The sequence below is a fragment of the Lissotriton helveticus genome (genome assembly GCF_964261635.1).
Source record: "Lissotriton helveticus chromosome 1_1 unlocalized genomic scaffold, aLisHel1.1 SUPER_1_unloc_38, whole genome shotgun sequence".
In the NCBI taxonomy this organism is placed as follows: Eukaryota; Metazoa; Chordata; class Amphibia; order Caudata; family Salamandridae; genus Lissotriton; species Lissotriton helveticus.
Window position 1 is genome coordinate 493,261 of NW_027611679.1, and position 22,803 is coordinate 516,063.

Below are 22,803 nucleotides of genomic sequence, written 5' to 3' on the forward strand. Positions count from 1 at the left end.
ATTTTATAAAGAAGCAATGTTCAATTCAGTAATACATTCATGATCACATGACACAAGCCTGTGTCGTACATGAAAAAGAGGGAAATAGAAGGATAGCATAAGGGTGAAAGGGGTGTCTATCAGGCAAGAAGCAAGAGCAGAGACAGGGTACTGTTTCTAAGTAAAAAATCAATCACAGTATCGCCTGGAGTGGAACATAAACAATCTTATTGCTCAATATTATAAATATGAAACCACTCATGGGTGTCGACGTTTCGATCCCTATTGCTCTATAAGATACATGGGATCATCATCAGGACCTTTGTAATATACAAGACATGCCTGATTGCACAAGAAGCCTGTTTGGGAGAGACGAAGAAAAAGGATATTTCAAAAAGCTTAAGAGCAGTTTTTCAGACGCATGCCAACTATACATCGAAATCGCAGTGTGTGGCCAAGTGCACAGTGGGTGTGACTCAATCACGCATCCAGTAACAGCATTTACAACAACTCGGAATCGCAGTGGCGTGCGTGACGGACTGCAAGAATCTCAGTGACGTGACGTGATCGTGCTACCTTCAAATGGATATGGGGATTGTAGGTCAGACGTGTCCATGATAAGAATTTATTATTTATTAGAAAAGATGGCGGGGGTCACTTATAAGCCCATGCGGTAGTACCCTTTTGTCTAATGGTTTGGAAAGACAATGGTATGGAGGGAGTGAGGTTGGTAGGACCCGCGTTTTCAAAGAAAGTGTGTGACACAGCCCGTAATTACTTAGTTAAACGCGCAAAAGCGCGACAACATACCAGTTAGTGAAAGGCATGGAAGTTACTTCGGGGGTCCGTGTCCGTTTTATAAAAAGGCAATTAGGCAGTGCTAATCGTTTTCCACCGTAAAAGTGGCGCTGAAAACAGAAAGGCGCATTAGGTTTCAGGCTGCGGGAGCGGCTCTGTGAATAAGGGCGGCACTTGGCGCGAGGGTGTCTAGCTTACCTTGCAAAGTTGCAATTAACCGGCAATGCGAGGATTATAAAATTAACAGTGCAGGTAATCATGCACGTAGGGTCCCAACAATGTGGAATTAGACGCTATAAAGAAAAAGGGGAGGAATAAAAACATAGCAGACCAACGGAGGGTCATAACTAAACAGCTTGGACGCGCAGCAGCTACTTACTTAGTCCCGATGAGGACTCGCCTTCACGTGGCTTCTCGGTTGATGCCGAATGGAAGTCAGTGGGCTGGGGGTTCGCGCCGGGAAAGTAAAGCCCGCGTGGGTCACATGACCATCACTGCGGGTGCCATGCCTGAGAGGCCAGATGTCTAATGCGGGGGCCATTTTGTAATGGATAAAAAAGGCAAGGAGTGCGGGTGCAAACATGGTAATAGTGACAAAGTGACTTCAAATAAAGTGAAACACATCGTTAATGAGAAACAATAATTGGCATATTCACATAGGGTCACATTTTCAGTTTTCCATGTGGCCATGGGGCAGTCATGGAGTATTCACTGCGCAGCACTGACCCAAAGGGTTATTTCATTACCATGTTATCTTGATTCATTGCACACTGTTCAATCAAAGAAACATAGTCCATTGCTGTCTTATTCTGATTTATTGTTCACTGTTAAATCAGAGCAACGTAGTCCAGTCCTCACTCCGATTGAGCCCGGTCCGAATAGTATTAAATTGAATGATGGACTTTAGTTCCTCACGATTCAGCAACTGTTGTAGATTGCCACCCCTCTGCGGTAGCTTGACGGATTTCAGAACCGTCCATTGCAAGTCATCCGCTGTGTGCTTCATGCTGACATAATGTTCAACCAGGGGAGCATTAGGAGTACCACACCTAATGCGGCTTCGATGCTGACTTATTCTGGTCTTAATCTTTTGGGTGGTTTGACCCACATACATCAACGGGCAAGGGCATAAAATCGCATAAATCAAATTGTGACTATTACAGTTTGTGAAATCTCTTAGTTCAACCGTGATGTTATTGTGACTAAATGTGCACCCCTCAAGTGTAAAATCACAAACAATGCAATGACCACATTTCACATGGCCTCTAACTGGGGGTAGACCCCAACTAGACTCAATTGTACCTGACGGAGGCTGCGGAGGTAGGGCTGCTCGCACCAAATGGTCTTTTATATTTCTGCTTTTCTTAAAAGCAAACAGGGGTTTGTCAAAGGTCAGCTGACCTGCATTTAAGGTTGGCCAATGGCGTAGAATTGTTTTCCGAATTTTATCAGAGATTGGGGAAAAGGTTGTGACACAGGCAATCCTACCCACACTGGGCCTAGCTTTTGGTTGGAGGAGAACCTCTCTGGGACAGTACCACGCACGTTTTGAGGCATTACGCACTAACCTGTTCGGATACCCTCTTGATTTGAGTTTTGAGGCCAGGATCGTAGCCTCTTTAAAGTAGTCAACTTTAGCAGAACAATTTCTTCTAATCCGAAGGAACTGTGAGTATGGAAGTGAGTCCTTCAGGGCTTTAGGGTGATTACTATTGTACCTGAGTAAAGTATTCCGCTCAGTTGGTTTTCTATAGAGTCGAGTGAGTAGCTCCCCTGCCTCATGATAAATCAAAAGATCCAGGAACGGTATCTCTGTTTTATGGCTTGAGAGAGTGAACTGCAAACTGTCACAATTGTTGTTTAGCCAGTGCAGAAACGAGTTAAGGCCTTCTCCCTCTGAATTCCAAATCAGAAAAATATCGTCTATGTACCGGCGCCAAATACCAATGCTGGTTCTGAAAGGATTTGTGTCGGCTAGGATTGAGCTTGTCTCAAGCGCATCCATGTAAAGAATGGCCAGATGAGGAGCAAAAATAGCTCCCATCGAGCATCCCTTAATCTGTTGGTAGAATGTCCCATCAAAAATAAAGAAGTTTCTGGTAAGACAGAGTTCTAGCAATTGCAAGACAAACAACGTCGGTACCCTGTGTGGTCTGGGTCTGGAATCTAGTACTCGCTCTATATATACTATGGAGTATACCAATCATGCTTTCCCCTGGGTTTGTAATGAGACGAGTTCCTCCCTGCAGAGCCCCTTACCCAAAAAACTTCCCCTATGGACTTGACAACTGCTTCGAAAATAGGTGTTACCTTTTCGATTAGCAAGGCTGGATTAGTGTTGTCTAATTCTATTTGTGAGGCCATAAGTAATTCGTCTATGGTGGAAAGCTTGGCAGCATCAGTGGCAATTTTATTCCACTTTAGACGTCTTCCACAGGAAGAAACAATAGTTGTGTGTGGGCAGTTAAATGAGACTACAGATGCATTGCTAAGCCAGGGATTCGTTAAAGATAGGGAAAGTGAGTTGTGGTCGCTCTCCACAGTAGGTGTAACTACCATGTCTTGGACCAGTCTCCAGAGTTTTAGGTCCAACAGAATATAATCAATCCTTGAGGAATGATCAACTCTGTTGAACGTATGGGCACCCAGGCGGTCTGAAGTTGTACGATCATTCGTAGCTCTTAAACCAAACTCTAGTGTCAGCGCATTTAGCTGTATTGCGCTACGGGACCATCTTTTTATCGGGGGGATAGTAAGTGCAGGAATACCCCATCTGCTGTCCTCCTCAACTAGGTCTGAAATGTCCTCCATAGGGAGTGGCTCATAGGTGCAATTGAAGTCACCTGCTACCAAGGTATGGTCAGCTTCCACATGATCTCTAAGTTGTGTTTCAAGATCAGAAATCACCATAGAAGTACACCCATTTTTTGTGCCTCTGGCATAGATATTATATATGGCAAGGGATAAGCCCATACTAGGATTAGTTAGTAGGATCCCTAATATATCTGGGCTATTAACCTGCCTAGATGTTATACAGCAGTTAAGGGAAATGCTTATCCAAATAAGAAGACACCCCGAGGGACGTCCCTTCCCGTGCGTTGCTTTCTCAGCAGGCACAAAATGGGTTACAAATCCAACCCGATGGAGCGGTTCCATACTCCAGGTCTCCTGGAAGAGGCAGATTTTGTGTGCCTCAACCAAGTCGTTCCATTCAGGCAGGCCCAATTTCCTATGAATACCTGCAAGGTTCCAACTAAGAATTTTTATTGGTTCCTTGGCGGGTTTACTTTTATAGTTGTTAGTTTCAGTAAGGATTTGGGCTTCCAGGCAATCACTTGCCAGCATAGAGGGTGTTTGCTGGGTTAAACTAGTGACTAACGTGGTTAGAGGATTAGAGCACGTGGGTTGTAATACAATCGGCGCGCGCTCCTCCTCGCACCAGTCCAAGTCCAATTATGGGGTGGTAGTTTCCTCAGAAATGAGTCAATCTACCTCATCAAGGGCGCAGAATCTGTTCCAATGTGCAAACTGGGATAAAGAAGGGTCGAATTCAGGGGGGCCTTGCCAGGGTGGCTGGCGATATTGGATAGTATGATGGGGAACATATGTATGGGCCCTATTGGTTGGAAAGCCAAATCTCGGAAATTGTTGTCTTGGTGCCACAGGGTAAAAGAAAGAAAGAGGAAATGGATGGACTTGGGTATTGGGTCCACTACTGGGTGCGTTACATATGTAATTTACTACTTCTGTATCCCTGAAATTAACAGTTATAACGTCCCCTGCTATGGTCTTAGTGTTTCTTCCAACCCACTCTCCTCTTCTAACTGCGAGTATTTCACCATACATGTTTTGGGGTAAAGGTCTATGTAGCTTGAGCCACTGTGCACATTTATTTCTCAGCTCAACAAAGGATTCCCTTCTTCCCTCCTTGAGAGGTGGAACACCCGTTAACACAACCACAAATGGTGAAGCCTCCGGTGGCAAATTAATTGTCTTAAAGCGAGCTGGTCTTTTTGCTGGCTCTTGTTTTTTGGTTGGGGAAAAGGCTATTGTGGCACTTTTACCAGTGCTTTGCACACCCTTCGCTGATTGGTTGGGTGATTTTCTAGTACCCAAATCCTGTTGCGTCTCCAGAATAGAGCCACTGGTGTTAGGATTTGAAGGAGTGGCAGCAGGTTTTTCCCCAGTTTGAATCGGGCGTTGAATATTTGCTCCTGTGGTTGCTGGAGGCAGTTTAGGTTTAATGGGGGCATCTTTTGATGGTTTACTAATCGTTTCTCCCAATGGCACCCCTTTCAAGTTTCCTTGGGTAACTATTGCCATATTTCCACTTGATTTGTTGGAGCCAATCCCTTTGGTATTGATTAGTGATGTCACTCTATCAATTTTAGACATTAAAGGCTTTATGTGGGCAATAATCGTGGCTTCAAGATCTGATTTTAGATCAGCTACCATGTTTACTACCCAACACGGTATGCCAGATGCGGAGTTGGGAGCGGGAGACACCAAGTTATGGTTCTGTATAATATTTTTGGGCTTTTTCTTTGACATTGGTTTGCTATTTATAGGACCCATACTCTCTTTTCCTGGCAATAAGTTGCTTGTTGATCCATCCTCCCTTGTGGGGCTTAGGTTAGGTGGAGTATCTTGTGAGCTCCCTGGTTGTTCAGTGAGAGGTTGACCACACGGAAAATTGGCAAACGAGGCGCTGACTCCGAGGCTTAAGTCCAGCTCATCATTAGCATCCTGAGATAGGGCCAGGGGATCGGCTGCTACCTCCCGAGAGTCTGACAAAAATATAGTTGGTGGCAAAGATAACCTCCTTTCAGTATTAGCAATTGCGGAAGATACAACCCCTATAGTCTGTTGTAACATGATGTCGATTGCAGTGAGGGTAGGAACCGGTTGGGGAGTGGGTTCTTTTAGTTTAGATCTTAAAACAGGCATTCTACCGGGTTTCAAACCTTTCCTCATACTGTATATTGTCGAGGGGATAGAGTCAGTGTGCACATAAAATGTAGAGTATTGTGATGGCAAAATATCCTGACCTTTAGGGCTTGGTGGTCGATGTGAAAGTGAGGGGGCCTGACCTGACCTCCTCTGACCGATGAAGGCCGTAGAGGGCCCGCCCTTTGCCCGGGCGTCCCGCTCGCGTCCCGCGACGCTGAGGGCTCGCTGAATTTGTAGCCCCTCCTGGCGCGTCTAGCGCGTCAGGGAACGCGCCGCCGCAAAGGCTGCTGGGATTTGAAGTCCCGGAGCGGCGGCGGCGTGCCTGGTGGCGGCGGTCGCTGTTGATGAAGTTATTTGGCGTGGCGTGGACCTGCAAGACTCCTCTTGTGCCTCGATCCTAGCGTTTGCTTGCCAGGTAAGAGATTGATTCCCCCCGCTCCACCGAGGGCTCGCTGAATTTGTAGCCCCTCCTGGCGCGTCTAGCGCGTCAGGGAACGCGCCGCTGCAAAGGCTGCCGGGATTTGAAGTCCCGGAGCGGCGGGGGCGTGCCTGGTGGCGGCGGTCGCTGTTGATGAAGTTATTTGGCGTGGCGTGGACCTGCAAGACTCCTCTTGTGCCTCGATCCTAGCGTTTGCTTGCCAGGTAAAAGATTGATTCCCCCAGTTCCATAAGCAATAGTGATGGAAGGTGTCACGCGTGACCTGGGGCAACATCCGATTCAGCACATCCAGTTTCATTTTTTAAGTATTTGACACAATATTGAATTTATAACCTTTGTTTTTTATGATCATGAGTCACCAGAATACTAAAAACGTGTCTTTTATTTTCAGGGTCAATTAAGTATTGGTCACCTGCTTGGAAGCTCTGTTCATTGTTCAGTATTTGTCATTGATCTCCACGTATGGCTGGTTTGGGTCTGCCCCCGCATCGTTCCCGATAACTCGCACAGGTAAGGAGCTTGTAGCAGCAACATGATAACCTCATTCTCGTATGTAAGAATTGCGCTCCGAGGCAGGTATCCGGTCATTTCTGTGAAACAAGCAAGCGCCAATATCTGCTATGTACATTTGTTAAAATAAAACACAATCGAATCACAGTATACTGTTCCGGAGGTCGCAGACACCCTAGGAAGCATGTGCTTTTAAGACAAGTTGCATTCACTCACCTGAAGGTGACATGCTTCATCGTTGGGCTATACTCCTCACCAGGCCGGCGCTACAATGCCTGGCAAGCACCACAAGAAGGCACTTTGTTGGAGATCTTTTATTAAGTACGCCGGATGAGCATAGAAGGACAGAGGATTTTGTGCCATAAGATGTGAGATTGGTGAAAGTCTGAATATAAGATCAACTATCGACCAGTTGCCGCAATATAGTTAATGTGATCATCCTGGTCCATGTTGAGGTTCAAAACAGTGGCAGAGAAATTGAGGAACTCATGGCCCCTATCACTGTGTGAAAGTGTTGATCACCTATGGACCTGCTGGTAAGATGGGGTCTATACTTCAGGTCAACGTTTTTCATGCCTTGTGTAGTCATGGAGCAATCAGGTGGCACTTCATCAGGACCAAATATGGAAAAACGAGTAAATGTGACCTAATCTTCTCCACAGCGTGAGGAGCTCTGTAACCCAAAGCCCTGCACCGTGCATAGGTGATAAGGTGCCTATTACCATCTTACTACCACAGGTGAGCGCTGCCTAACAGAGTGCACTAGATACGGTAACCCTCCTAAAATTCAGTATATATTGACTTGTCCAATAGCAAGGACGCCGCATCAGAGGGCACCTGGTTTGAAAAGCACATGCTTCCTAGGGTGCCTGCATTCAGTTAGAGATAATGTCTGTAGGACTGAACCTCCAGAACAGTATACTGTGAGTTGATTTATATGAAGAATGTGTATACTGGACTGTCATTTTCCTCAGCATCTCTTGTGCTATGTAAAATAAAACACAACACATCGGGAGGCCAACACATCTATCATACATTTAATGCAAAAATAGCAAAAGGCCAAGCAAACTAACAAGTGACAATTGTCTTTGCAATGGACGAGAGCATCCACCCTAAAGCAAGTTGGAGTATATAATACTAATGCTACACAATGTATTTTTATGCACTTTTCTCCTAATACAAGTCAATGAAACATGAACACGTGATAGAAGCAGTTACTGAAACAACACTAATGAGGAGGAGGCAGGATCTTCTCTCGAGAGGAATGTGAGGAGTCCATGAGATGCAGATAAAAGACAGAACAGGAACCAAGTTTCTGATCCCATGTAGGCTGCACAGCCACGTGAATGAATTAATCCAATCAATTAATGCTTTCTTCTTTTTACTTCGCTTAATCCTTTTTTACTCAATTTCTTTTTAACCATTTTTCATTTGCTTCAATCCATTTTATTCATTCTACTTCCAAGATGAAACGTTCCCAAAAACACAGGAGAGGTGGTTGCCATATGTCACGTTTTTTTTATTGTTATTAAAAAGCCCAATGCATTTCGGGAGATTTCCCTTCGTCAGGGGCATCTAAAAAACAAGCAAATTCATGTGCATTACCATCAACGTACTTTACACACATGTCTTTAAAATATATACATTCTTAATATGTTTTGTACACAAACAAAAAATGTCCATGAAACGTACTGCAAACAGAATAGCACTCCACATTTTGATAGTCATCAAGTTGCACTCAGCGTTGAACTTATACCCCTCCGTAGCTAGCCCTCTTGCCAAACAGCAATCATACTTTTCAATATGCTGCCCCATACATGTGGCGCTACCTTGCGTCATCTCACCACCCCAAGCTGTTACCTGTTCCTAGGCGTTATTCTTATGCCCTCAATAGCCATTGCCTATCTTTAACAAAACCCTGCTTCATAATACACTGCCCTGTATCTGTGAGGCTCAATTTCGTCATCGCAACAACCCTCACTTCTACCTGCCCTTAAGTCCACTTCAATCATATTAGGCTTACCGTGACATATGCTGAAACGATTGTCACACCATCCTACTTGGCAAACTGCCCACTCTTGCTGAATTGACCGTGTAAACTTCTTGACAATTTAGTCCGATGTTCTGCACTGCTACAACCCGCATCTTGTTAGCAATTATATCGGTCTTAATTGTTACGTACTACGTGATTTTATGTCATCCTTCCCACTCTGAAATCAGGTGTTTCCTATCGAACCAGGTCACAGTCAAATTGCTCTCGTTGTTTGTGAAGAACATCATTTGTTATCTGTTGCATTTACAGCAATGCAGATTAACTTACACATCCATTTGTTTACACCTGGGAGTCGTAGCTGCATACTTGCAAAATAGACAACACCTATCTCTCTTCAGAGTACCAGTGATTAAAGCCTTCATGGAAGGATTAAATAGGGTTATACCCCCAAGTATTCCCCCTGCTCCAGAGTGGAATTTAAACATAGTCCTTACAAGGCTAATGGGCCCACCTTTTGAACCAATGCACAAATGTCCGTTACAATTCCTATCATGGAAAGTTGCTTTCCTCAGAACGATAAACTCACTAAGGAGAGTTGATGAACTTCAGGCATTACCTATACAAGAGCCTTTCTTTCAACTTCACAAAGATTGAGTGGTTCTACGTACCAATCCTAAATTTCTCCTTAAAGTAGTTTCCGCGTAGGGGTAATTCGTGTGCGATATCAAATTAAAATAACATAACATTAGCATTTTTATTATTAATTTAACCATCGTAATTCTTGTAAAGAATTTATGTGCTGCAATTATAATAATGCAAAAGACACACAATTGATGGACGGAATGCAGAACAAATCAAAACCTTCACCCTAAATCAAGAGATCTGGGTAAATCCATCATTATTTTGCTCACCATGCCACCCCAGTTCAGACATGGCCATATGCGAATCAGTCTTGACCCTGTGCCTCATGGGAACAGTCCAACCCGAACTGCAATGATAATAGAAGCAGATAAAAGTAATTAGCAAAATAAGCACATTGAACAGAATAAATTGTTCCACCATCTTTCTAAAACATTGTACATATGCAAGCGTATAAAAACTGTATATAGCGTTTTCCTACTATGCTTTCCCGTGTGTGTGTCTGTGTGTGTCTGTTGGTCTCTGTGTTTCTGTCTCCCATTCCCTGTAGGGAAAGTATGTAGCTCCCCGTTGTAGAAGAGTCGGTCAAGAGGGAGCACACTGCATTGAATAATTTCTTGGTATGTACTTTTTATTAGTATTACAGGAAATCACAATGATTGATTGTCTCTGTTATATTCTTCTTTCCCACAGGGTCTTCCTCTTCAGTCCCTTAGGTGAGCCTCGGCCGCCGTCGTCCCTCGGACAGAAGTAAAAGACCCAGGTAAGTGTTTTTGCTTTATGGTTTAGTCAAGGGAGGATGTGAGGGATAAATAATAGCTATGCATAAATGTCAAGGGAGGGTGTAGAGGTTGCAGCAACCAAAACAAAAAGAGTAGCCGATGATTTCTGCTCTTGTCTTTGTTTCCATCTCACTTATTTCCTTTTCCTTTGGTCCCTTTTACCCCTCAGCCTCCCCTCCCGTCCCTCTTTGACTCAGCCCCTTTCCAAAAGCCCCGAAGACGCCCACGCACCTGGAAGAGCCATGTCCCTCCGGGGCCATGGGGTGGTGACTCCGTGTCCTTCAGTGAGGTCTGGTCTTCTGCTTCGGCTTTCCCTCCTCCGCCAGGTTCGGGTGTTCTGCTCGCCGACAAGCTGTGACCTCCCCTGGGCTCCGGTTCTCTCTCTCGTAAGGCTGTTAGTCCTTCTCTGTCTTTCCGGTCTTCCCCGCTGGTTTTTCCGCCTCGCGTTCCCATGCCGCGTGTAGCTGGACCAACTACTGACCAACCTGACGCGCTCTCCGCCCCCGCCTTCTTCAAGTGTGTATCCTCTGATGTCCGTCCTCAGCTCCGGCTTAAAGGGGCCGCCTGCCGATTCCCCTCTCTCCACTTCTTGATAACAGCAAATCGAACAACTGGTTAAAGGGGACTGTGAATATAGGAGGGGAGAAATATATGAAGGGATGGCATGGCACTCCTTACCCTCTATCCCATTGTCTTCCACAGGGGCTACCTGACACACCCCACACCCCCCCAAAATAGCTTATCCTAAAAACCCACCTCCCAAAAACAAGATACCAAACAAAAGGAAAATCTTAGGAGCTTCAGGTGATGTCCCTCGTGTCTGATTACTGGTGTTTGTTTAGGTTTACAGAAGTCCAGATGTTACATAGCAAACCTTGTCTATGCATGCCGTGTATTTTTCATTCATTATTGTAGTGTTTATGTAATCCACTCATCGCATGCCAGAAGGGAGATGTATTTGGCTACAGTTGTTTATATAGCGCCAGACTAGATCTGGTCTATGTCTCCTGCTCCACAGCTTGTACCCATAAATGTGCATCAATGTCTCCTTCCCTTGGAAGAAAATCCACTTGTATTCCAGTTTAAGCATATTTATTCTCATAGAATCACTTTCAAAATCCACTGTTCCTCAAGTAAATTCAAATTCAGTCTGCCCCAATTCATTTTGGGGGTTCTCCCTTCATCAGGGTAAGCATGTGAGGAATCTATCTTGTATGTTGTATGCAGAAAATAGTGACATAAGAATTAACTTGCAATGCAATCTGATCCTACAGATACATAAATTATTAGTTTACAACATGTCCTGGTAGAGCCTAACCGCATGTCTGCGTTTGTGTTATTCCAGGGTCTCCACCTTTTTCAATAGTGAGAGCTACTTCTGATCGAGGAGAATTATCCTGATCGACTGCCTTTATCACGTGGCTTTGCTAAGGGTAGATAAATGCCAAGCAACTTAATTGCTGCCCCTAGAGCGCCCAGTCTTGCTGCAGTGAGCACATTGCATTTGTAGCACTGGGTTAGGAAAGGTTTACCTGTAGGGCCCCTAAGCCTTTGTAGCACTGTTAGGTTTACCTGTGGGACCCCAAGCATTTATGGTACTGGTAGGAACGGTGTATCTGTGGGGTCCCCAGGGACGCGTTATGTTAATTTTATTCTTATTAAGGAATCACATCTGAGAGGTCATGCAATACATGGGATGGCATTGTTCTCTCTGAGTGAGTGTGAAGACAGAAGACTTCTATCATCTGGTGAGTTGCCCTCCTGTTCATTGGCTCTTGTCCAGATCCTGGCCCTGGTTTAACAATTCAAGATTAATGTTCAGTAGTGGCAGTCACAATATAAGGACAGTGAGCAAGACCTGCTGTAGAGTTTTCGCTGTCCTAGGAAATATACGTGCGCTGATTGCAGTGTCCGATTTATTAAAAATTGCACACAGAGTACCCCTTAGAGGGGTCCCGTAAAATCTACCACTCCTTAGTGTGGTTACCGCCTGAGCCAGCCTGCTACCACCAGAGTGTATTCTGTCCTCATGGGGTAGAGTGCCTGTGCACTTCGAGGTCAATACCAATGCCTTTCCTGGGTGGAGGTGTTCACACCTCCCCTGGTCAGGAAGAGCCATCTGTGGCAAGGATTTTCAAAGGCCTTGCCGCCTTTGTAATGCGGCCCCAGCCTCTCCTGTTAGAGGGAGCAAGCGATCTTCCTGTCCTCACCCCCTTTTAGGCGCAAGGACAGGTGGGAAACCTTAGATACAACAGGAGGTGCAACCCCCGCTCCCTCTGTTAACTCCATCCCTCAGGTGCTGGAGGCGAGGTGAAGTACACTTTGTAGTGCCCACCATCTTGAAGATGATGGGACTTATCCAATCAGGGCTAGGACTATGTCCCCTTCCCACAGGAGGTGGGCATGATAGAGTGTGTAGACACCCCAGGAAAGGGGCCCATTAGACTCTACCTGTCACTCCCTTTTAACACCCTTAAATCAAGATTTTAGGTGGCATCCCCAGACCCTGAATTTCAGTTCTTGGCGACCTAAGGGCACTGCAGCCTTCTCTGCTGGTGAGGATCTGTAGAGAACTATTTTCTTGGTCCCAGTCCTACTGGCCTGTCTGCATCCCTGGATGATCCAGAACCAAAAGTCAAGTCGTCTTGCAGCCCAGCGACCTCCAGAACCTTGGGAGGACTACCTGCCTTTGATAACGGGCAATTTAGTTTTATGTAGTGGGATTTGGCCAGGGAGTGTCAGGACAAGCCAAGCTATGTTACTCACTCTATATTTGCAGACTTTGTGTTTTTGGTCTAATCACTCTCACTAATGTGCACCGTATTTTCGGTGTCAACACCATCGATTGAGCACTTGTTCAATAAAAAGAGATTTACAAAGTACCTGTGTCTTGGCAAGATAAGCAGTATGCAGGTCATTTAAAATTAGACAAAAATGAGTTCTGACACCCTGAATGGCCTCAACCCAATCGCCATCGCCAAGCGTGCCTAGATCCCTCTCCCACACAGCTCTCCGCGTCCCCAAGGCATCCAGAGAATTGTAGATCAACTTCCTATAGATGGTTGAGATTGCTTTTTCGGTCAGGAGATCAATTAGTAGCTGGTCCTCCAGTAGGGATGCATCAGGCAACTGCCCCCCTTCCCGGATGTGACTTTGCAGAGCATGATCCACCTGCAAATGCCAGAACTGTTTTTAGTCACCTAATTTATACTTTTGTTGTAGCATCGTGAAGGACACAAGCACCTGTCCCCTTCACACATCGCCCGGCCGCTCTAATCTAATCAATCCCCATTTTGTGAAGCCCTGCAATACTCCAGCTGCACTTAAGAGATCACCATCATACAGTGGAGTAATTTCAGTCAGCTTACCTTCCCAGCCGAAATACCTGGTAGCCTCTTTCCACACCTTTACCAATGTTTGGGTATGAGTAGGCAGGGTGCACTCATACTTTCTTCGATACAGCACCAGGGTGGGGTAACCTCTCTTGTCCATGGCCAAACTATCTACCCAGTAAGCAGGATCCTCACAGTCCGCAAAAACCCAGTTGTTGACTGCCACCAGCTGTGTGGCCCAGTAATGCTTGTGAATGCTCCGGACTGCCACTCCACCATAATAAACTCCCCTCTGCAACTTACTCAGCGTGACGTGCCACCATCCCACAACAGGAGCCGAAGTTCTCAGACTATCTTTTGAAAAAAAATGACTGGTGGGATCTTAAAGGACGTTGTTTGCACAATGTACAAGAGACCCTGGAGGGTCATCACTTTAAATAGGGCCACCCAGCTTAGTAAGGAGAACGGGAGCGCCCGCAAGTGTGGGGCATCCCAGCTTATTTCGGGAGTATGTTCCTGCCTGTGCTCTCATGTAATGAACACAACCAAATATTTAAAGCCATGTAGTGCCACCCTAACTGTGCACCTAGAGTGCAGCCGCAGGGTCCCTGCCACCAGCAGGAATATTAAGGACTTCTTCCAGTTGATATTATCTCCTGAATAATCTCCAAGTACGTGAAAAATGTGTAGGATTCGTTCACTCGAGAAGGCTGGCTACGTGTCATACAACAAAACGTCTGAGTAGACGGAGATTCTCACATCCCACTCCTGATCAACTGGAATACCCCATATGAGAGGTCCTAGTGAACCCAAACATGTGTGAAGAGCATAGGAGACAAGGAACATCCCTGTCGGATGGCAAAGACTCGGTAGACTGTATTATTGAGGCGCATACTCGCTAGAGGGGCCACATACAAGAGCTTAACAGCAGCGCCACTGGTACAGCAAAGGAATCCCCTATTGCATATGGTACTCCATTAAGGTGTCGGAGATTTAAGCGCATTCCCTGGTGTGGCATAAAGCCCGATTGATCAGGATGAACCACTGTTCCAATTACTGTCCGCAGGCAGATCGCCAGGGCGTTCGCAAGGACCTTAGTCTCAATATTAAGCAGGGAGAAAGGTCTATAAGACCCACACTCAGTTGCTGGTTCGTCCTTTTTGGGATGACCACCACCTCAGACGTTCTTTGGTCCTCCGGGAGACACCCTGAAACCTACTCTGGAGGCTCTCTCTGATATTATCCATCATGCTTTTATATAATTCTAACGGGAGCTCATCAGGCCCCGTCGCTTGCCCTGTTTGCAAGGCTCCTATTGTCTTATTTATTCAGTCTACTGTCAGGTCTTGGTCTGGTGCGTCTCGGTCCGCATTCATTAGCATTGGCAGGGTCAGGTCTTTCAGGGAGTCTCTCCCAGTATTTCCGTCCCCTTGTCAGTGTCCTCAAGGATCCAGTTCCGTCCTTTGTCTTGTCTCTCTAACCATGTAAGCAACTCATTGGCTTTATCACCAACAACATAGAGACAATGCTGGGTAGCCAGCGCAAGACTGCACGCTATTTTCCATTAGTGCTCTTAATGTGTGCTGCTTCAGTTGATGGTGTAATGGGAGAAAATTGATTCCCCACTTGCCAACCCAACCTCCAGGAAAGCACATTCCTTGTCTTGAGCCTCGCACTTCAATTTACGTTCCTTCGACATTCTCCCAATCAAGGCTTGTGTATGGCCGCGAATCACTGCCTTAAATTCACCCTATAGCATGCAAGCTGATTCAACAGGCCGCCCGTTCTCCTTAAAATAGAATTCTGCTCTATCTCTCATACGAGCTTTGTACGTCTTGTGTTTTAAATATCACGGATCAACCCTAGGGGGTAGGATGAAGTCCACAACCGGACCATCGAGTTGCACCTCCACCAGCGAATAGCTTTGAGGCCTTTGACCCCTAACGATCTTTCTCTACTGATGAGGAAGTTATCCCGAAACCCGAGACATGTCTCGGGCGATATCCTAAAACCCGGGACATGTATCGGATCTGGATATATGACGTTACCACGCGTTCTTTTACCACGCAGACCATTACCACGCATTTTTTACAACGCAGGACCCTTTACCACGAATACCTTTACAACGCAATAAACTACAACGCAGGTACTATTACAACGCATACCATTACAACGTAAGTATAGGTAAGTAAATAATATGGTAAAATAATGTAATTAATAATAATATTTTTTTTAAATTAATAAATTATTATTTTAATATTTAATATTTTAATTATTTATATTAATATTTATTTATTAATTTTTAAATATATATGTTAAAAATACCCCTGTACCCCAAAACCCAAACCCAGCCCTAAAACCTAAAAATACCCCTGAACCCCAAAACCCACACCCAGCCCTGAACCCTAAAAATACCCCTGTACCCCAAAACCCAAACCCAACCCTGAAACCTAAAAATACCCCTGTACCCCAAAAACTGAAAACTGACCCTGAACCCTAAAAATACCCCTGTACCCCAAAAACTGAAAACTGACCCTGAACCCTAAAAATACCCCTTTACCCAAAAACTGAAAACTGACACTGAACCCTAAAAATACCCCTTTACCCAAAACTGAAAACTGATCCTGAACCCTAAAAATACCCCTTTACCCAAAAACTGAAAACTGACCCTGAACCCTAAAAATACCCCTTTACCCAAAAACTGAAAACTGACCCTGAACCCTAAAAATACCCATTTACCCAAAACCCAAACCTAAAATATTTTAAATAAAATTATATACTTACCAATACTTACGTTGTAATGGTATGCGTTGTAAAGGTATCTGCGTTGTAAATACCTGCGTTGGAATGGTATGCGTGGTAAAGGGTCCTGCGTTGTAAAAGTTGCGTGGTAAAGGTAGGTCGTGGTAAAAGTTGCGTGGTAAAGGTTGTATACCATCGGGTCTAGAGATTCATCAGTCCAACAAGTACCGACTTGCACCCACCTGGGTGATCCACTAAAGAACTACAAGTACCAGAATCCCGAGGGGCGATCCGGAGGAGGGGCTAGCGGTGTGCGCTCCATTGATGACTAAACACAATATGGCTCCCTTGAGCTTTGGGCCGACGGGCTCTTGGACGACGCACCTGCGTGCCGGTTCTGGCATCGAGGCCTTTGACTGTTGTGTGGCGGCCTTCTCTTCCACACCTAACGATCTTTCTCTACTGATGAGGGAAGTTATCCCGAAACCCGAGACATGTCTCGGGCGATATCCTAAAACCCGGGACATGTATCGAGTCTAGAGATTCATCAGACCAACAAGTACCGACTTGCACCCACCTGGGTGATCCACTAAAGAACTACAAGTACCAGAGTCCCGAGGGGCGATCCGGAGGAGGGGCTAGCGGTGTGCGCTCCATTGATGACTAAACACAATATGGCTCCCTTGAGCTTTGGGCCGACGGGCTCTTGGACGACGCACCTGCGTGCCGGTTCTGGCATCGAGGCCTTTGACTGTTGTGTGGCGGCCTTCTCTTCCACCCCTAACGATCTTTCTCTACTGATGAGGGAAGTTATCCCGAAACCCGAGACATGTCTCGGGCGATATCCTAAAACCCGGGACATGTATCGGGTCTAGAGATTCATCAGTCCACAAGTACCGACTTGCACCCACCTGGGTGATCCACTAAAGAACTACAAGTACCAGAGTCCCGAGGGGCGATCCGGAGGAGGGGCTAGCGGTGTGCGCTCCACTGATGACTAAACACAATATGGCTCCCTTGAGCTTTGGGCCGACGGGCTCTTGGACGACGCACCTGCGTGCCGGTTCTGGCATCGAGGTGAGGAAAACTGAATTTTGCCCTGCTATGTGTCCCCTACGTGTTCCCCATCATGTAATATATATGCATGATCTCCATGCATTTTCCCTCCATGGCCGAAAATAAAGACGCCTTTGCAGTTGCGTCCAACGTTAATATGTCAGTTATCCAGTCCTCCGTGAAAGCAACGTGAATTAGGCTTTTAGGCCTATGTTGCCAACGTCTTTACATGGTGCACGTTAAATCATCGAGATGCACCCGTTTCTAAGGCTCCACAGGGCCCGGACACAAGATCCAGGCCTCAAGCCTCCTGAAACGTTCCGAGAGATGCAGCCCCGCCCGCATCCCTGACCCTTCCCTTACTTCCTGCCAAGCAACGCGGTGCCCGGCTCGGCCTGGCCTGCTTGCCAAGAATATATTATGCCTACAGTTATCTGTTCAGCTCCCCGGAGCCACATTCCTAGCTAACGAACAGGATAAACATATCCGTCTACAGTCCAGTCTTTCTGTCTCCATGCAAGTGATTTACTGAATTAGTATCCATAGAAGATTCATAGCCCACGCAATACATAAAGAAATATATGCATACACTAGCCTTTGCCCTGATGACTTTTAGAATCAAGCAACATGTACTCCAATCACAAGATATCAGATACGCTATAGGTACAGGTCGTTCTGACATCCCAGACTTCAGTCTCCTCTACTAGTGCTAGAAGTCAGCGCCCCCCAGCCCTCCCCAGTTACACGTCATGACTCGTTTTGCGCGCACCAGTAGGTTAAAGGTTCCAGCTGCCCATGAAACCCCCTCCATGTGTCCACCCACTTATGACACTTCTGTGACGTCTACATCACACACCTCCGTGCACGCCCTGTGCACGCCTTCTTTTACGCCCATATGTTCTTATCTTTCTTTTTTCACTTGTTACGCCTACTGTATTCAATGCAACTGTACGGTTCTACTATATATATTGTATGATGTTAATGAAATGTTGAATGTCCCTTCCTGAACCTTAGTAGGTGATGGAACCCGATGTCCATTGGCTCGAGCCACTTAATTAAAGCCCGTATGACTCAGATACCACGGACTCTGCCTCTCATTTATTGAGCTGTTCTTATAATCATTTAATGCATAGAAAAATAGTCCCGGTAATTATTATTTACCACAGAGGCCTTTGACTGTTGTGTGGCGGCCTTCTCTTCCACCCCTAACAATCTTTCTTTACTGATGAGGGAAGTTATCCCGAAACCCGAGACATGTCTTGGGGGATATCCTAAAACCCGGGACATGTATCGGGTCTAGAGATTCATCAGTCCAACAAGCACCGACTTGCACCCACCTGGGTGATCCACTAAAGAACTACCAAGTACCAGAGTCCCGAGGGGCGATCCGGAGGAGGGGCTAGCGGTGTGCGCTCCATTGATGACTAAACACAATATGGCTCCCTTGAGCTTTGGGCCGACGGGCTCTTGGACGACGCACCTGCGTGCCGGTTCTGGCATCGAGGCCTTTGACTGTTGTGTGGCGGCCTTCTCTTCCACCCCTAACGATCTTTCTCTACTGATGAGGGAAGTTATCCCGAAACCCGAGACATGTCTCGGGCGATATCCTAAAACCCGGGACATGTATCGGGTGTAGAGATTCATCAGTCCAACAAGTACCGACTTGCACCCACCTGGGTGATCCACTAAAGAACTACAAGTACCAGAGTCCTGAGGGGGCGATCCGGAGGAGGGGCTAGCAGTGTGCGCTCCATTGATGACTAAACACAATATGGCTCCCTTGAGCTTTGGGCCGACGGGCTCTTGGACGATGCACCTGCGTGCCGGTTCTGACATCGAGGCCTTTGACTGTTGTGTGGCGGCCTTCTCTTCCACCCCTAACGATCTTCTACTGATCGTGAAGTTATCCCGAAACCCGAGACATGTCTCGGGCGATATCCTAAAACCCGGAACATGTATCGGGTCTAGAGATTCATCAGTCCAACAAGTACCGACTTGCACCCACCTGGGTGATCCACTAAAGAACTACAAGTACCAGAGTCCCGAGGGGCGATCCGGAGGAGGGGCTAGCGGTGTGCACTCCATTGATGACTAAACACAATATGGCTCCCTTGAGCTTTGGGCCGACGGGCTCTTGGACGACGCACCTGCGTACCGGTTCTGGCTTCGAGGCCTTTGACTGTTGTGTGGCGGCCTTCTCTTCCACCCCTAACAATCTTTCTCTACTGATGAGGGAAGTTATCCCGAAACCCGAGACATGTCTCGGGCGATATCCTAAAACCCGGGACATGTATCGGGTCTGGAGATTCATCAGTCCAACAAGTACCGACTTGCACCCACCTGGGTGATTCACTAAAGAACTACAAGTACCAGAGTCCTGAGGGGGCGATCCGGAGGAGGGGCTAGCAGTGTGCGCTCCATTGATGACTAAACACAATATGGCTCCCTTGAGCTTTGGGCCGACGGGCTCTTGGACGATGCACCTGCGTGCCGGTTCTGACATCGAGGCCTTTGACTGTTGTGTGGCGGCCTTCTCTTCCACCCCTAACGATCTTCTACTGATCGTGAAGTTATCCCGAAACCCGAGACATGTCTCGGGCGATATCCTAAAACCCGGAACATGTATCGGGTGTAGAGATTCATCAGTCCAACAAGTACCGACTTGCACCCACCTGGGTGATCCACTAAAGAACTACAAGTACCAGAGTCCTGAGGGGGCGATCCGGAGGAGGGGCTAGCGGTGTGCGCTCCATTGATGACTAAACACAATATGGCTCCCTTGAGCTTTGGGCCGACGGGCTCTTGGACGATGCACCTGCGTGCCGGTTCTGGGATCGAGGCCTTTGACTGTTGTGTGGCGGCCTTCTCTTCCACCCCTAACGATCTTCTACTGATCAGGGAAGTTATCCCGAAACCCGAGACATGTCTCGGGCGATATCCTAAAACCCGGAACATGTATCGGGTCTAGAGATTCATCAGTCCAACAAGTACCGACTTGCACCCACCTGGGTGATCCACTAAAGAACTACAAGTACCAGAGTCCCGAGGGGCGATCCGGAGGAGGGGCTAGCGGTGTGCACTCCATTGATGACTAAACACAATATGGCTCCCTTGAGCTTTGGGCCGACGGGCTCTTGGACGACGCACCTGCGTACCGGTTCTGGCTTCGAGGCCTTTGACTGTTGTGTGGCGGCCTTCTCTTCCACCCCTAACGATCTTTCTCTACTGATGAGGGAAGTTATCCCGAAACCCGAGACATGTCTCGGGCGATATCCTAAAACCCGGGACATGTATCGGGTCTGGAGATTCATCAGTCCAACAAGTACCGACTTGCACCCACCTGGGTGATTCACTAAAGAACTACAAGTACCAGAGTCCCGAGGGGCGATCCAGAGGAGGGGCTAGCGGTGTGCGCTCCATTGATGACTTTGCACCTCCACCAGCGAATGGTCTGAGATTCCCCCTGCTATGTGCGTATTGGCTCTAAAATCAACTTTATGGACAGTCTGGGTGAAAGGATGGTGCAGGCATGCCAGACTACCATGTGCTGTAGACAGGTGCGTCCGATTCTGATACCCTCTTCCCCTCTAGGGTTCATTTAAGAGTATCATGAATATAGTATAGGTGCAGTTCTGTCACTCCAGTCACCCCAATGCGTATATGCTCTGTCGTAAGCGTCTTGTCCTTCCACAGGATGAGTCTGTCTTGTCTGGGTCTCTTTCCTGTTTCCCGGCACTTGAATGGCACGCCCGAAGACTCGAGAGAGCAGTGACCCACCAGCAGGCTTTTGTGGAGCGCTTTTGTCCTGGATGTAAGGCTGCATACAGTACACACTCAGGGCACACACTCTGTCTTTTCTTTGCAGTTGCCAGAAGATTAGCAGTCCCAAGGTAGCAGTCACACCTGGCCTGTCTGTAAGTGCAGCCCCCTCTGGAGGCCCGACCGTCAGCAATTGAGCCCACACTGTGGCCGGCTGGACCACAGGCGTAAGCTCAGACAGGGTGTTCGACACTTGGATAGTTGTAGTCCCTCATGGGCATCTGACAAAGAGTAGTCAGAAATTCAGCAGCTAAAAGCCCAACACATGCTCTCCAGGAAGCTTGTAGATTCAGACCCTGTTGTGTTAGGAATATGGCAAATGCAACCTTGAACACGCCGTTGGCAGCACACAATCGTCCTACTGGGCCTCAACAATCACTTTGTCGTGGAGTTTTATTTTTTCCTTGAACTGTTGGGAGAGTCTTGGCGGGGCGGGAAGTCCCTCAGACTAGCTGGTCCTGCTGGATGGCTTTCCGGTCCGCCCTACAGATAACGGAGATATGCCAGACCTTGCTTCTTCCAGGACAGCCTTGTCCTCCTGCTGGATAGTCAAACTCCCTTCCCTTTCTTACCAGACAGGCAGGCTTCTAGGCAGACTTCTAGGCTCTTCAGGACAGATACACAGCTTCTTCATTAAGTAATTCAGCCTGCAGGTGCAGGTGATGTCCCCTCAACTAGATAGGCTGACACCATCCCTGGTGTCCCAGCAGGCACCTGCGTACTTTGTAGAGCACATTATTCCTTGGTAACAGAGGACTTTGAACTATGGTATAAAAGAGGGATAGATGGTCCCACTTGCATACACAACTGGCAGGCAGGAGATGGTGTTTACTCTGTCGCACTCTCACATTGCATTTATGCTACGCACACCAACACCCTAAACATGCACTTGATGTTATCGCAAAGTCTGGGCACAGGTATAGAAATGGAGCATTACATGGGTGTGTCAGTAGGAAGCCACTCCACTGACCATGATGCAAAGATCTAATCAGGCTATTGATCCTTACAACAGGGTGCATTGCCATCACCGCTCTAGCTGTTAAACCCATGACAGTCCTCTGCCTTATCTTATCCTATCTTAGGTGCAATTTATAAAGCGCACTGACGCCGAGGCTTCCTGGCGCTGGCTGCCTTAAATGAGGGCACACTGGGTGTGACCCTCCAGGTCACAGGACCGGTCCAAGATCTCTCATAGTCCCTTGTTAGAAGTTGCACAGCACTGGGGTCGCAGAAAAATCTCACGTAATGGGTTTGTGGTAGATTTATCCCAGTAACGTGCAGTTACAGCTTTGACGCCATGTACTGGGGAGTTGCCACGAGGAACAGATTCTTCTGCCTGTCAAACCACATGCCATTCACTATTTCATACTGTTTTTCTGCTTTTATTTACCACTTGTTTTAAGCAGGAGGTAGATATATGCATGTGGTTGGTTGGGGGGGAGATTGGCGAAGAAGGGGAGGGAAGGGGAAAGATATTTCTAACAGAGGGAAGAATTGTGTGTTTCCCCCAGTTAGTAAAAAAACAACATAAGTCTTGGCTGCTTGTGCTGCACCGAGTCTTGTGGGTCTTTTCAGTCTAATTTTTCTGTCTGAAAAAAAATTGTGTCCTGTTTTTCTAAATCCAGGTGCAGACAAGCCTAACGACTGATAATCAGGTGGAATAAAATGAACACATGAAAATTCTCCTTAATTTCATTGCCCTTGATTCATACTCTGGACCATAGTTGAGGGATAGGTCTAGGCATAGTCCTCGCAACACACAAT

General features: G+C 46.8%; 2 protein-coding genes across 2 annotated transcripts in view; both read left to right on the plus strand.

Annotated features, from left to right (window-relative positions):
* The window catches only part of LOC144805981 (uncharacterized), a 955,295-nt gene that overhangs the window by 411,353 nt on the left and 521,139 nt on the right, over positions 1 to 22,803 (plus strand).
* LOC144805979 (uncharacterized) overlaps positions 1 to 22,803 on the plus strand; it is a 39,475-nt gene that overhangs the window by 8,345 nt on the left and 8,327 nt on the right. Inside the window, exons 3-4 of the mRNA XM_078672439.1 lie at positions 6,558 to 6,676; positions 10,002 to 10,071. The gene's annotated coding sequence lies outside the window, so the exon portion shown is untranslated. The remainder of the gene's footprint in view (positions 1 to 6,557; positions 6,677 to 10,001; positions 10,072 to 22,803) is intronic.